General features: G+C 47.1%; 1 protein-coding gene across 6 annotated transcripts in view; it reads left to right on the top strand.

Moving 5' to 3' along the window:
* Positions 1-16,066, top strand: part of HMG20B (high mobility group 20B) — an 866,046-nt gene that overhangs the window by 103,543 nt on the left and 746,437 nt on the right. Inside the window, exon 3 of one of the 6 annotated variants that reach the window (XM_075352625.1) lies at positions 15,639-15,737. The exons of 4 other annotated variants lie outside the window; for them this stretch is intronic. The gene's annotated coding sequence lies outside the window, so the exon portion shown is untranslated. Of the gene's footprint in view, positions 1-9,442; positions 9,471-15,638; positions 15,738-16,066 lie in introns of those variants that run through there. One more of the 6 variants, XM_075352626.1, reaches the window with a different exon arrangement.

The following is a 16,066-nucleotide window of genomic DNA, read 5'->3' as shown; positions in this document are numbered from 1 at the left end:
CTCCTGGCTATGTTCACATTTGTTTAGGATCAGTCACAATCCGCTGCTCTGATAAACAACGCAATAAGTTTGGCGGATTCCGTTGTTTCCCATAGACTTGTATGAGCGGCAGATTGTGACTGATGACCCTGCATTGCATCTGCCACGCAGCGCATCAGTCGTTTACTGCATGACCTTCGGGTAGGAAGGATGCAGCATGCAACGTTTTTTGTTGCGGCAAACAAACGCACCCCCGCAGGATTCCGTTGGAATCCGTCAGGAGGCATAATGTAAGTCTATGGTTCAGGATTCTGTCACGTTTTACTGAGCATGTCCAGCAGAACGTCCGAAATTATGTAAAATCAGTTCCTCTCTCTCTCTCTCCCCCACTTCCACACGCAGGTTTTAAACTGAAATGATCTCCCGGCAGCCAGCTTTTGAGAGCAATCAGCTGAAAAGCCGGCCACCAGGCGATCAGCTGATGGCTCTGAAAAGCTGGCCGCCGGGCGATCAGCTGATCGCTCTGAAAAGACAGCTTTTCATACTAATGCGATACAGCGCGAACGGGGAGGAGGGAGTCCGTTCCATACTGCGGAGACACAGCGCGCACGCAGGAGGGGGGAGGAGACAGTTCCCAGGGCGTCGGGCACTAAACATGATAAAGCGCTGGGGACACAGCGCTCATAGTGTACCTGAAAGCAAGTGGGCAACTTTCTTGTTCCTTGCCTTATTGAACTGGACACTGAATCGGCTGGAATATCAGGTCACACGTAGCTGGGCACAGGATGCGGGGGAGGGAGACTACGGAGTGTGTTGGAGGGGGCGGGTACTCATCGCCCTATAAATGCCCACTAAGCAGCTGGGCGGCAACATGCTCTTCACTGATTTGAATGTCAACATGGTCCTGCCCCTGTTAACATGACATGACCGGAAGCAGCAAAATCACGGCAGGAGCGGTCACATGACCACTAATGATATTAGGAGAGGAATAGCAGGGCAGGTAAGTAGTCACTATCTACTTATCTGCCCCAATGCAGCCCAATAGAGAAATAAAAAAACCCAAAATAAGCCGGATAACCCCTTTAAAGGAACACAACCAGTGGCACCCTGTCACTTGTGGACCTGGATGCACGTGGAATATTCCAAACCTTGGAGAATACCACAATGCCAGTGGACGCCATAGAGGACCCAAAACTCACTCCGAGTGTGGTAGTGTCAGGATAAAGGATGGGTGAGTGCCTACTCTGTAATGCCATACTAATACCCTTATTATTGTCTTTTGTTTAGGCTAGGAAGGCAACATCTAAATAAAGCATAAAGAATGGGCCCTGTGCAAGAAGAAGCTAGACAGGGAATATAATAAAAAGCTGTGGCGTTCTTGTATTGAAGAGATGGTGGAGAAGAATCCCCCTCTATATTACAGGTTAAAACTACCATAATCAGAAGAAGTTAAATCTACAGTAATTGCAGAAATTGACAAATTTAAAGGGCCCTCTCCCTCCTCAAACAAGTGCCCTTGGTTATCAGCTCGGAGGACGAGTCACGAGAAGTCTTAATCTCCGTGAGGTCGGCATCAGACTCCTCAGATGAGGAATATGGAATATGGCCACCCATTTTTTTTTTCTTTTCAGCAGATGATATCAGCAAGCTCCTAAAATCAGTTAGGGCAACGATGGGGGTTGAGACCACTAAGGAACCTAAGTCCATACAGGATGCTATGTTTGAGAACTTGGAGGAGTGGAAACAAAAAGTGTTTCCAGTGCATGACAACTTGTTAGCGCTCATTAAGAAAGTGGGGAAAAAAACCTGTTAAAGTAACAGCTCCCCAAACTCTGAAAAGAAAATATCCATTTAATGAGGAGCTATGTGGTTCCTGGGAAAAGTCACCCAAAATTAATGCAGCAATTGCTAAAGTGTCCCCCTCCTTTGAGGACTTGGGATCCCTAAAAGATCCACTGGACAAAAAGGCGGACACGTTCCTTAAGGGGACATGGGAAGCTGCAGCGTGGTCCTTCAACCCAGCATAGCAGCGACATGTACTGCACGAGCTATGGTCACCTGGCTTAATGAATTATCCTCTCAGATAAAAAAAAAATAAATGCCTAGAGAAAAACTGCTGGAGGCACTAGCCACGATTCAAAAGACAGCAGCATTTCTAGCAGATGCCTCGGTGGACAGCATGAGGTTCGCCGCTCATGCATGCACTTTGTCCAACTCTGGCTGCAGGGCCCTATGGCTGAAAAACTGAGCAGCGAATTTTCAGTCAAAAGTAAAGCTCTACACTCCCTTGTTAGGGAGAGTTTAGGATTTCATCCAATGCTGACCTAAACAGAGAGAAGTCTGCAGACAAGAAAAAGAACTGCACCCCTTCCAAAGATTTCGGAATTCCTTCGTGGCTGAGGAAGGAAAGGACATAGAGGAGGCCGAACAAAAGACAGATCAAGGGAGGACCATTCCTGGAAGGGCAAAGATAACAAAGGATTCCTATTCTCTAAGGCTCCTTTTAGGGGGTGCCCCAGGCACCAGGAATGACGCCAGACAACAGGTGGGAGGAAGATTGAAACTTCGCTCACCAATGGGCTGTACTCTCATCATCCAGGTGGGTAATAGACACACTATCGCGGGTCGTAAGACTAACTTTTTCTGCTCTTCCCCCACGGCTAATAATAAAAACCCGAACAACTGGAAGAAATTAAGGGGCATTAGAGCAGGAAGTTGTCTTCCTGTTAGAAAAAGGGGTACTAACCAAAGTTCCACAATCCGACATCGGACAGGGGTTTTACAGCAGCCTCTTTTTGGCCAAGAAACCAAACGGGTCCTACAGGATCATAGTTAATTTAAAACCTCTGAACCAGTACATCAAAGTAGAGAGGTTCAGAATGGAGACCATAAAATCAGCTGTAAAACTCCTTTACCCAGGTTGTTACATGGCAGTCGTAAATCTAAGGGATGTGTACTACCACATCCTCATTTGCAGAACATCAAAAATACCTCAGGGTCTCAGGGTATCTGTAGACATCAACAGAGTCCCAACCCACCTACAATACCAGTGCCTACACTTTGGGATCTCCTTAGCACCAAGAATATTCACCAAGATACTGGTCGAAATGAAGTCTTATATGCGGAAGAAAGACGTTCTAATCGTGCCATATCTAGACTATTTTTTTTTTGTGGCAGGCAAATCAAAAGTAGACTGTTTGATGGCAATTCAACGGGTCCTGGCAATATTGATGGACCTCGACTGGCTCATAAACAGAGAAAAATCAAAAGTTGGACCCTTCCCAACAGAAAGTCTTTCTAGGAATCAAACTAGACGCAAAACTCCAGCGTTGTTTTTTACCCGAGGAGAAAATCGCAAAAATCAGGAAGAAAGGTACACGAGCATGCACACGACAGATAATCTCCGTAAGAGAGACTATGTCTCTGTTCGGCTCCCAGACGGCTACAATTCCAGCGGTCCAGTGGGTACAAATACACACAAGGGATGTACAATGGCAGGTTTTGTCAGTACAAACCACAAATTTAGACAGTCTAGACTAAAAATTCCAGCTAAGCTCGAACATGATAGAATCTCTAGGATGGTGGCTAGACGAGGGAAATCCAAGGAAAGGGGTTCCCTGGACAGTGATACATTCAATTTTGTCACCACGGACGCAAGCCCCTTGGGGTGGGGGAGCTCACTTGGAGGATTTTTTCCTTCAGGGGAGTTGGAACCCTACCGAAAAAAAATCGCTCTTCAAACAACTATGGTATCAGCAGTAAGACAGGCTCTCCAACAGGCTTTGGAGCAAATATCTGGGAAAGACGTGGTCATAATGTCCAACAACAGGACTGCGGTGGCATACCTAAACCATCAGGGGGAACCAGGTCCAGATCACTGATGGCAGAAGCACTTTATTCAAGCTAGCCGAAGGGAATCTGTCATCTCTAATTGGCCGACGCATAAAGGGAGTGGAAAACACAGTGGCCGACTTCCTAAGCCGACATATTCTCAGCCAAGGGGAATGGGCCTTGAATCAAGACCTCTTCACACAGATCTGCGTAGCCTGGGGATGGCCAGAAATACATTCGCCACCAGACAAAACCTTCAAGTAAGGAAATTCTTTTCCCTAGACCCAAGGGAATTCCCAGATGGAGTGGATGCACTCCTCTAGAAATTGGATTTTCAGCTGGCCTATGCTTTCCCCCGTTTCAGCTGATACTGGCAGTACTCAAGAAAATCCGAGAAGACAGAGCAAGACTCATTCTATCACACCATTCTGGCCAAGGAGACCATGGTTCACGTGGCTCTGGCGCATGTCAGTATCGGACCTCTGAATTCTCCCCCATATTACCAACCTACTGTCACAAGGACCAGTCCTGCACCCTCCCAGGTTCAGCGATTACATCTGACAGCATGGAACTTGAAAGGAATCTCCTCCTAGCAAGGGGTTTCTCCATTAACTTAGTATCTACCATGATATCCAGCAGGAAAATGGTGACGTTGCTCAAATACACAAGAATTTTGGAGAAATTCTTAGAATTTTCAGGAAGGAACTTAACCAACCAAGTCCAACACGTTCCCCTGACAGAATTTTTAGAGTTCTTGCAAAAAGGACTTGAGAAAGGTCTGTCCACCAGTACGCTAAAAGGGCAGGTCTCTGCCCTGGGGGTGCTATTTGACCAAAAAAAATTACAGTTCACCTGTGGATCCGAAAATTCATTAGAGCCTCATTCACTTCTAGACCCCTGAGATCTCCAAAATTAGCCCCTTGAGATCTAAATTTAGTGCTAAGTGCTCTGACTAGAGTACCCTTGAGCCTATTTCTTCAATTATGGTGAAGGCTCTGACTCTTAAAACAGTTCTACAAGATTCCACAGGGACCAGGAGATTGTTCACAAAAAGAAGGTAGAACTACCAAAATCCGAAGGGGAACTGACTTATCACTCCCTGGATATTAGGAGATGCTTGGTAGAATACCTCAGAGTAACAGAGCCTTTGCGGAAATCCTTGGCTATGTTTGCCACTTTCCAGGGCGCTAGTAAAGGTAAACAAGCAACTAAATCCACCATTGCTAAATGGGTTAGAACTGCTATCTCCTTAGCCTACTCTACCTCGGATCACACCCCTCCTCATGATATTAGGTGCTCATGTGCCGCCCCATGCTCGGCGGCAGCCGAACCGCTCGGGTCCGGACCTTCAGTGGGTGGCTCGAGGGTCTCCAGACCCGGGGGTCCACGGTCACTCCGATCTAAAAGGGGTTGACGGTTTGGGGTGACGTAGGTGTACGGCCGGAGCAGTGTTTGAGTTTGTGACGCCACCCTGACCTCCCTGAGCTCGTTGTAGTGAAGGTGGACACCACCGCTGCAGTTATGGGGCACCCAGGGGAGATGTTGCGCAGCAAGTTGTTAACCCCTCCGTGGGTAGGGATGGTGGCCCCGGGACCCATTGGGGGAGTAGTTGGGCGGTGCAGGGAGATGGGCGGCCGCAGGGCACTGATGTACTCACTATTAGTAAACACACACGAGTCTCTGGTAAACCAAGGTGATGGTGGTCGGTGCCCGCAGCCGGCTTCAGTCTGGTCCCCCACCCGGTTGGTGGTCTCTGCCTTTTGCCTTTCTCCTACACCTTTTTTGTGATGATGGACTACCTGCGCCTGCAACTACAGGAGTCCGCTCCCCGGCTTGTGATTGTCGAAGGAGCCCTTTGCCCGCAGACACTGGCCCGTGGGATCTCTCTGCCTTTCTATCCCCCTCGTTGGGCTGTTGTCTTCAGTCGGGACTTTGGGTGGGACAGGACCTATAGTCCTGGCCGCAATCAGTTAATTAGCTAGCCCCCAGTAGCTTCTGGACATAGCTTCAGGGTCTGAGTACCCCCCTTTGTGCTCCGGTTTCCGGGTTATTCCCCGGGTCGGTACCGGCGGGCCACTACCCTGTCCCGGTCCACCACGGTTCCACTGAGCCGTCTTCCCGGCTCCTGCAGGCAGAGGCCTCCGTATGCCTCCTAGCCAAAGGTGCCCGGGCTCCTACCCTGGCACCTGTCAGTCTGCTACAGGCCTGTCACACAGGCCTGACCTCCTCCACTGAACTCTCAAACTGAACTAACTAGTGTTTTCCTGCCTCAGGCTCTCTGAACTCCTTGGTGGGCGTGCCAACCGCCTGGCTCTGCCCCCTGGTGTGTCCATCAAGCACTGAGGGAGGTGACTAAGGTTTAAGTGTTTGGCTGCTGTAACCTTGTTAGAGGACTGGTGTAGTGCGGGGCCCTATCTGTGACTACCTGGCCCGGCCTGGGCGTCACACTCCCCCTTGGTTAACCACAGACCGTCCGCGGGCTGTCCGACCACCACCGTTTATTTTCCTTTTAACTGGAAAAAAGAGATGAAAAACATATTTTACAAGTATAACATTTATACAATTTTCAAGCATATTTGCTTTTCTTCCCTTGCGGGAGGCATGTTACTTAAACATTGCAAAACATTATTATTAACTGGGAACGGGACGGGACCCGGTCCTTTTCACTTTTGCCCATTCAAGCAAACCTAAACCTTGATGCTGCCTCTAAAAACAGGTCAGCACCCTTTTTTCCCAGTCCAGGAAACGGGTTCGGGTCCGGGTGTTGCCCACACGGGCCGGGTAATAAGTTCCTTACCCGGCAGTCTCTGAGGCCCCACGTCCAGGGGACCCCTGACTCGGAGGTTTGTCACTGGTCTGCATGGTGATGGGACCTCGGCCTACAACATCCCGCAGGCCCTTCCTCCAACCAGCCTCTCCGGAGACTCCCTGACCACTCTTTTCAACACTTAACTGCGCTGCCGGTGCAGCTTCCTCAGCAACTTTCCCTCAGTCCACCACAAGGAAGCACGGGTCCCCAATGCCACAATCACTCACGGGTGAAAATGTCCATAAAGACCCCGTCCTGCACTGCCTGCAGTGCGGGTACGGTTACTCCTCCAAACCGGCCTTTACAAACGGGACTGTCCTCACTCCACTTAACTCCTTGTCGTCCTCCACCAGGGGCTCCGACCCCTGATGGCGCCCTCTGCGGCTCCGACCGCAGTGGCGTTCAATAAGTCGGACAAGGTCCTCCTCCTTCCACCCCATGTGCTGGATGGCATCTCCCAGGGAACTTGGAGACGTTTAACAAAGGTAGGAGTATTTTTTGAGCGGGTCCTTTTAAATCTTTTCAATTTTTAACTTTTAACTTTGGGGGTTAACTTACGGGTGCGGCTACCACTTCAGAGGACCGTATTGCACCATTGACGGCCGGGACACCGGGCTCCCCTTCCAGGTACAATACATCCCCAGGCTCTGGACCTCCAACGGGAACGGTGGCTGTGGCAGCGTGGACGGCACCGCTTCCTCCAGGAGCTGCGCTACACAGGCTTCAATTGTCACAGTGCTGGCAGGCTCCAGCTCCCAGCTGATAAGGGACGACATGGGGGTCTGCGTGGCTTTATCCTGGCGCGGCACAGCTGAGGCGGCCCTCTGTTCACGGGCCCACACCACGGCAACCATCCTCCGGACCTACGCTTTCCAGTCGAGCACCTGCTGTAGCGTTTGTGCTCTTACCCGGACGCAGAATCGAGCCAGTTCTCGCTTCAGCCAGGCAGCGGTTTCCGCGGGTAGCTGGCTCGGGCTGCGGTCCTCCGCATTAAAACCCACTCCACCTCTGCCGCTGCCGAGCCCTGCCACTCCGGTGGCGGGCACCACTCCGCCGATTTCATTTTGCATCCACATTTTTCCGCATCTCCCCATTGGTCTTTTCGCGGCACTCCTTTTGCCGGCCGGTAAGTTTCGTTTTTCGACTTCCAACTTTGCTTTCCGGCCGTGTTCACAGGAAGTGGGGCTTCAGCTTTCGTGCTTTGTTCGCGGGGAAGAAGACTCTGGCGGGAATCTTTGCGCCAAAAGATGGCGGATTTGGAAAATTTCAAAACGGATCATCACTGACTTCACTTCAAGGCGCACTTCCACAAGGTAAGTGGATGGGTAAGTATCCTGTGCGTGATGCCAGGAAATCTGTGTGTGCCGCCCCGTGCTCAGCGGCAGCCGAGCCGCTCGGGTCCGGACTTTCAATGGGTGGCTCGAGGGTCTCCGGACCCGGGGGTCCATGGTCACTCCGATCTAAAAGGGGTTGACGGTTTAGGGGGACGTAGGTGTATGGCCGGCCGGAGCCGTGTTTGAGTTCGCGTCGCCACCTACGGGTTGTGGTGAAGGTGGACACCACCGCTGCAGTTATGGGGCACCCTGGGGAGATGTTGCGCAGCAAGTTGTTAACCCCTCCGTGGGTAGGGATGGTGGCCCCGGGACCCGTTGGGGGAGTAGTTCGGCGGTGCAGGGAGATGGGCGGCCGGAGGACACTGATGTACTCACTATTAATAAACGCACACGAGTCTCTGGTAAACCAAGGTAATGGTGGTCGGTGCCCACAGCCGGCTGCAGTCTGGTCCCCCACCCGGTTGGTGGTCTCTGCCTTTCTCCTACACCTGTTTTGTGATGATGGACTACCTGCTCCTGCAACTACAGGAGTCCGCTCCCTGGCTTGTGATTGTCGAGGGAGCCCTTTGCCCGCAGACGCTGGCCCGTGGGATCTCTCTGCCGTGGCGGTGGCTTTCTATCCCCCTCGTTGGGCTGTTGTCTTCAGTCGGGACTTTGGGTGGGACAGGACCTATAGTCCTGGCCGCAATTAGTTAATTAGCTAGCCCCCAGTAGCTTCTGGACATAGCTTCAGGGTCTGAGTACCCCCCTTTGTGCTCCGGTTTCCGGGTCGGTTCCCCGGGTCGGGTTCTTCCTGCCTCAGGCTCTCTGAACTCCTTGGTGGGCGTGCCAACCGCCTGGCTCTGCCCCCTGTTGTGTCCATCAAGCACTGAGGGAGGTGACTAGGGTTTTAGTGTTTGGCTGCTGTCACCTTGTTAGGGGACTGGTGTAGTGCGGGGCCCTATCTGTGACTACCTGGCCCGGCCAGGGCGTCACACTCACTCCACCAGGGCCATAGCCATCTCCTGGGCCGAAAGGGCCAATACCTCGGTAGAACAAATATGCAAAGCAGCAGTTTGGTCCTCGCCTTCCACGTTTTTTAAACATTACAGGCTGGATTTGGGTCTTTCTTGCTTTGCCTTTTGGAAGGAAGTTACTATAGTCTGTGGTCCCACTCTAATGGTTCTTTTCTATTTTATTCTCTAATGTACAGTGCTATCATGGTGAAAGGAAAAGATAATTACTTACCGGTAATTGGATTTTCCAGAACCACAACAGCATCGTGCTAATTTCCACCCTTAATCTTGGTATTAGCTCACTACCGGCATGTTTCATTTCCAATTTATGGGTGATGTTCCCTTGTCTTATGTTAAAGTATATATACAGTATGTGCCTTAATAAGCTCCTACCTCCTTGTACTATAAGCACACTGAGACTGCGGAGAGATGCCACCCTTTTTATTTCTAGGATTCCTGTTCCTGGGGGCAGACACTCTCTCATGTACGGTGCTGTCATGGTTCTGGAAAATCCAATTACCGGTGAGTAATTATCATCTTTTCATCTTTCCCACACGTCTATTTTACATTAGCGCAATCTTTGAAACCTTTTGGGGGGGGATAGGAAGTTAGACAGGTTAAACGTTTATCAGACATTTCTCACTTTTCCAACAAAATGTAAAAAATCAGTGTTCTTTTAGGGACCACGTCACTTTTGAAAATACCCCAAATTGACACCATTCTAAACACTACACCCTCAAAGTACTCAAAATCACATCCAAGAAGTTTATTAACTTTTTCGCTGCTTCACATTAACGCAATGTGAAAAGATATAAAATTTAAAATTTTACTTTTTCCCCACAAAAATGTTACTTTACTTACAACAAATAGAGGGCAGCAGTTATAACTTGCCCCAGGAACTAATCATTCATTTTATTCATTTATATAGCGCTATTAATTCCACAGCGCTTTACATACATTGGCAACACTGTCTCCATTGGGGCTCACAATCTAGAGTCCCTATCTGTATGTCTTTGGAGTGTGGGAGGAAACCGGTGTACCCGGAGGAAACCCACGCATACACGGGGAGAACATACAAACTCCTGGAAGATGGTGTCCTTGGTGGGATTTGAACCCAGGACCCCAGCGCTGCAAGGCTGCAGTGCTAACCACCGTGCCGCCGGATGCAGCAAGACTCCCAATAAAGTGGAGGCACCACAGGTGCAAGAGAAGCAAATCACTCTCACACTTCTACTCAATGGATGGATGATAAAATTGTACACTTATGGCTTGTATGAACATGTGTGAATGGTGCCCTATACAAGCCATCTATGTGCAATTTTATCATCCAGCAGTCGCCCCCTCCATGGTTTGGAAGTGTGTGAGTGATTTGCTTCTCTTGCACCTGTAATGCCTCCACTTTATTGGGAGTCTTGCTGCATTTTGCTAGTGCATTAGTTCTTTGGCCTGGGCAGGTTATAACTGCTGCCCTCTATTTGCGTAAGTAATTACTGAGTTTTTGGAGGAGATTTTTATCCCTCTTTTTTTGGTGCTTTTTTAAAAATGTTACTTTAGCTCCAAATTTTGCATTTTCACAAGGGTAACGAAAAAAATGCACCATACAATTTGTTGTGCAGTTTCTCCTTAGTACACAGATACCCCATATGTGGTGGAAATCTACTGTTTGTCACATGGCAAGGCTCAGAAGTGAAGGAGCTCCATTTGACTTTCAGAGCGCAAAATTGCCTGATATAGATAGCAGACTCCATGTCACATTGGCAGAGCCCTTGATGTGCATAAACAGTTTAACTCCCACACGAGTGACCCCATTTTGGAAACTAGACCCCTCGAGGAATTAATCTAGAAGCTTGGTGAGAACTTTGAAACCCCAGGTGTTTCACAGAATATTATAGTGTTGAGCTGTAAAAATGAAAAAAATATATATTTTAAATCACATAAATGTTGCTTTAACCCCAAGTTTTTCAAATTCACTAGGGTAACGGGAGATAATGGACCATGCAATTTGTTGTGGAATGTCTCCTGTGTTTACTAATACCCCATATGTGGTCAAAAATACTTTTTTGAAGCACAGTGCAAAATGAAGGGAAGGAACGTCATATTTGCGTTCATCTTTACTTGGAATGTTGTGAGGGTGCTATGTCACATTGGCAGAGCCCCGTAGGTGTCATAACAGCAGAAACCTCCCCACAAGTGACTCATTTTACAAAGTGCACCCCTCAATGAATTCATCCAACGGAGCAATGAGCATATTGACACGATAGGTGTGTCACAAAATGTTATACTATTGGACGGTGAACAAAATATAATTACATTTTTACCACTAAAATGTTGTTTGAACCCCAGATTTCCAATTTTCACAATAGGTAAAGAAAAAGGGCCACATAATGTGTTACACAATTTCTCCTGAACATGGCAATATCCCACATGTGACTGTGCAGTACTGTTTGGCTGTACCACAGGGCTCGGGAGGGAAGGAGCACCATTTGATTTTTGATTTTTGGAGCACAGATTTTCCTACAACAGTTTGTGGACTCTATTTGGAGAGCCCCTAAGTGCCAGAACAACAGAAACTCACTCAAGTGACCATATTTTGGAGATTACACCCTTCCGGGAATTCGTCTATGGATGTAGTGACGATTTAGTCCCCGGAGAACACCCATAGAATCAAACATAGTGAATGTTGCAGAGTTTAAAATTGCAAATAAGCCTTTGTTGTGTCCAGTACATTGTAGTGCCCATACGCTGTGCCTGGTTCGTGCTTCTGACACCCTACACCCCATAAATTAAGCAGGCTCTCCTCCCGACAACAATGCCAAACATGTGGATGCTAACTGTGGTTTAGGCACATTGTGGAGCTCAAAAGGTAGGAAGATATTTAGACTTGGAAGCACAGATTTTGCTGGATTTCTTTTTTGAGAGGGGGTCATAGTTTTTCCCAGAGCCTTTATTCAGAGCCTGTACATGTCCTGCCTTTTCCACATTCAGACTTTGCTAGTCTCTGCCGTTTGTCATGCCAGCTCTGTCTGTACTGCCAGTACTTGTCCTGTTTATGCTCTGAAAGTGCCCATCCTGTCTGTGACTGTGTCCATGTTATGCTGTCTCCCTTCTCCGTTTAGCTGTCACAGTCCCGGTTAGGCTATGTTCACACAGTGCATCGTTTGTAACAAGGAAGATTGTGTTTTTGGCCCCAAAAAAATGCACAAAAACTGCACCTGCGGTAAAAAAAGCATAAAAAAACTCATGCGTTTTTGGCATGTTTTTACTCCATTTTGCCTAATGTGTTTTTTTTTTTTTTTTTTTGTCAAATCTATTGACTGGACGGGCTCAAAACACTGGAAAAATGCAAAAAGAATTGACATGCTGCGTCTTCAAAAACACAGCCAAGATGCAGCCAAAAAAAGATAATGTGTGGACAGCAAAATAGAAATCAGACTTTGCTAGAAGGAAATGCATGCATTTAGGTGCATTTTTGTGACATCAAAAACGCAGTAAAATATGCACTGTGTGAACGTAGCCTTACTGCCCTGAGAGTTGCACCTGTTACTGCACCTGGCCTCCTGTCCCACGGCGGGCGCTTAGTTGAGTCCTTCCCACTTAAGAGTAAGCCTGGGTCCCCCTGTGGTCCAGTGGGTCCACTCCCACTTGCTGACTTCACCAGCGGTGAGCGTTACATTCATGTCGTCATAGGGTTCTTTTATAATTACATGGGTTGAAAAAAAGACCTAGGTCCAACTAGTTCAACCTTCCTCCACCAATTACAGTGGATTAAGAGTAACTTAATTTGAGAGCGTTTTGCAAGACAAGCAAAGCTTTTTAAAATTTGTAACTTGGATTTAGAGTAGTGCTTTGGAATAAGAGCAAATGTTCACTGTGCACAATTCCGGATCTGTCCTTTCACCGTGCTCTGACCCGCTCTGGAGGTAACTTTCTGTACATATGTACTGTATACAGTATACCATTGTACAGTACAGTATATACTATATAGCATGTCTATCAATTTTGCATTTGTGGATACAGTCCTGTACTTTCTTTCTGATAACCAGTACAGCACACTGCTTGTACTGTAATCTCATTGCCTGTGCAGTATTCTTGCTCCACATTTATGCGGCTATATGGGATAAGCTGCCGCTGCAAAGTCTCTCACTGCTGCGGCTGATTGTATTGGACAGCTTAGTTGTGATGGCTCTCCGCAAGTAGAAATAGGCCCCAGGGGAGGATGATGGTGGTAGTAGTATATTGGTGCAGACGTGTAGGAAGAATTCAGACGACACTGGGGCTGCGGTTTAACTTGTGCTTTACTCACTATTTTGGAGTTACTGCTACCCGGTTTGTGCTGGTCTTTACCCATCCGGTATTCCCTTTATTCCAGTGCTGGTGTAGTGAACTGGTAAGCTTTACTTCCATGAACCCTATAGTAGTTGGTAGGTCCCCGTGGCTTGGAGCGGTCATATGCCAGGATGACGGTATATAGCAGGATGTGGGCTATACCAGGATGAGGGACATATACTATATATACATGGCAGGAGGATTACCAGGATCGGGTACCTTAGTAGAGAATTTGGGGACATTACCACCAATAACAGTGTTGGCAGCAGATTCTCGCCCCATAACAGTGTATCATGACCACATTTTTTGCTTAAAATTTTTTTTTACTCCTCTAAAACAAGAGTGCGTCTTATGGTCCAGTGTGTCTTACAGTCTGAAAAATACGGTAAACGCTGCTTTTTTTCTGCTGCTTTTTTTGCACATATGTTCTGCTGTGTTTTAATTGTCCAAGCAAAGTGGATGTGATTTCATGAAAAGATACTGCTGAACTCTGCAGTTTTGGTGCTTTTTTTTCTCTAGAGATTTTTATGTGGAGCTTAATAAAACTGCATGGAAAAAATTTTTCTGTATTATAAAAAAACCTTAAAAACGCAGACTCAAATCTGAATCAAAACGCATTAAATAATGAAGAGATATAAAAAAACAAAAAAAAAAATAACAAAAGTTGAATAACCAGAGAGGATTGTTAGTGTAGCTTGGTGCAGACGGCGGCAAAAAAAAAAACAACCCACAGGAATTATGCAACATGTGAACATGGCCTAAGACCGGTTTTACACATCCGGCTTTTCGCCGGTTTGGTGGATGCGGCGCACTCCCGTACAGTGTATACAGACAGCTGGGCAAAGAGACAGCCGGGCAAAGAGGCAGACAGAAAGACACACACATAGAGGCAGATACAGAGATTGAGACAGACAGACTGATGCAAATACAGACAGAGAGAAACAGACAGACAAGGAAAGAGACAGACAGCGAGACAGACAGACAGCGACACACAGAGACTGGGAGAGAGACAGTTACTATCCCGGGCAACGCCCGGGTACTACAGCTAGTCTAATATATAAAGCTGTGTGTGTGAGGGTGTGTATGCATGTGTTTGTCTGCTAAAGAAATCTGCACCGTCGCATTTACAATCACGAAATTTTGCACAGACACCTCATGTGACTCGGAACGTCGTAGACTATGTTTTGACAGGAAAATGTTAACCCCGCGCTTTACAGTTACTCTCTAAAAAGCCTGCCTTCATTAAAGTGAATGGAGCCTGGAACTACAGGTTATTAATAGCAGCTGTCATTGGTTTCTATAGGAACAAAGCTTTAGCAAGGACGGGGAGACAGACCTGGGAAAGAGACAGACCTGGGAAAGAGACAGACCTGGGAAAGAGACAGACCTGGGAAAGAGACAGACCTGGGAAAGAGACAGACCTGGGAAAGAGACAGACCTGGGAAAGAGACAGACCTGGGAAAGAGACAGACCTGGGAAAGAGACAGACCTGGGAAAGAGACAGACCTGGGAAAGAGACAGACCTGGGAAAGAAACTGAGAGATAGAGACGGACAAAGAAAGGGACATGCAGACCTTGAAAGAGAGACAGACTGGGAAAGAGAGACATACAGACTGATACAAAGACAGACAGACATAAAGACAGACAGACAAGGAAAGAGACAGACATAGAGACAGACTGCGAGAGAGACAGTTACTATCCCAGGCAACGCTCGGGTACTACAGCTAATATATATATATATATTGGTGGCAGCATCATGGTTTGGATGCTTCCCTTGTGGGGAATGTGTCGCATGCCCCAATATACGGTATGCCGTGAGAGTATCTTCACTGACGCCAATAACTGCAAAATTTACCAGATACGTAAACGAATTACGTGCAATTCAAGAGCGGTTATATATTATGCAACATGTCCATGTCCTAAGATCAATATTGGACTTACTATGCGCCAGTTGAAGGTACGTACTCGCAAGCATGTATTGGGGATTGAGGCTGCACGTGACGCAACGGACATTGACAATCTTAAAACCCTTCCAAAGCACTTTTATAGATTTGATTCTTGTAATGGTGGCTTGCTAAGGGTTAAAGGTATTGACTAACTTAACTTGGGGATAAGCGGTGGGGAGGTCCGCAGAAGATTGGCTCAACTTGAGGCCAGGTGGATATACACATTGGGTACTGTGTATCCATCTGGCCTCAATGACAATATTAGCTTTGCGTCCTTTTTATAATTGTAGAGAGCTGTGCCTTTAGACATGTGTCCCGTTCTTTTCTTACATATTTAGTTGTAAAATCATATGTATCATTTTTTTATATGGTGTTGATTAATTTTTGTCTAATCGACCCCTCTTTTTGAACATTATAGCCCGATATGTGATCATGTCATCCATGAGAGTGGTTTCTTTCCACGGATGGAGGATATCAATATCAATATCAATCAAAACACCTGTCCCTGCAAACATCAGTGCGTATAACTGGAGAACATGGCCATATGGAATAGAAACTAATGCTAAGCAGCACCTTTGATGGCAGTTGTGATGATGGGGGGGTCTATTGAAGTATTTTGTATATACATAATGTTTGTTTAAATCTGACCATATATATATGTTGCTAGTTCTATGTGGTAATCTCTCTTTTGTCCATATTGTTATGGGGAACGCTAGATATACAACTGATGTGCTATCCTCCTAAATGAACGTTATACCTCTGTGTGTACTCTTCATTATTTTTTCTTTCATGGATCCACATGTTCATAATTATACGAATTAGTTATTTATTGTAATTTTAAATATT

The sequence above is a fragment of the Anomaloglossus baeobatrachus genome, chromosome 1 (genome assembly GCF_048569485.1).
Source record: "Anomaloglossus baeobatrachus isolate aAnoBae1 chromosome 1, aAnoBae1.hap1, whole genome shotgun sequence".
In the NCBI taxonomy this organism is placed as follows: Eukaryota; Metazoa; Chordata; class Amphibia; order Anura; family Aromobatidae; genus Anomaloglossus; species Anomaloglossus baeobatrachus.
The sequence above is the reverse complement of the archived record's forward strand: the minus strand, read 5'-3'. Positions and strand labels throughout refer to the sequence as shown.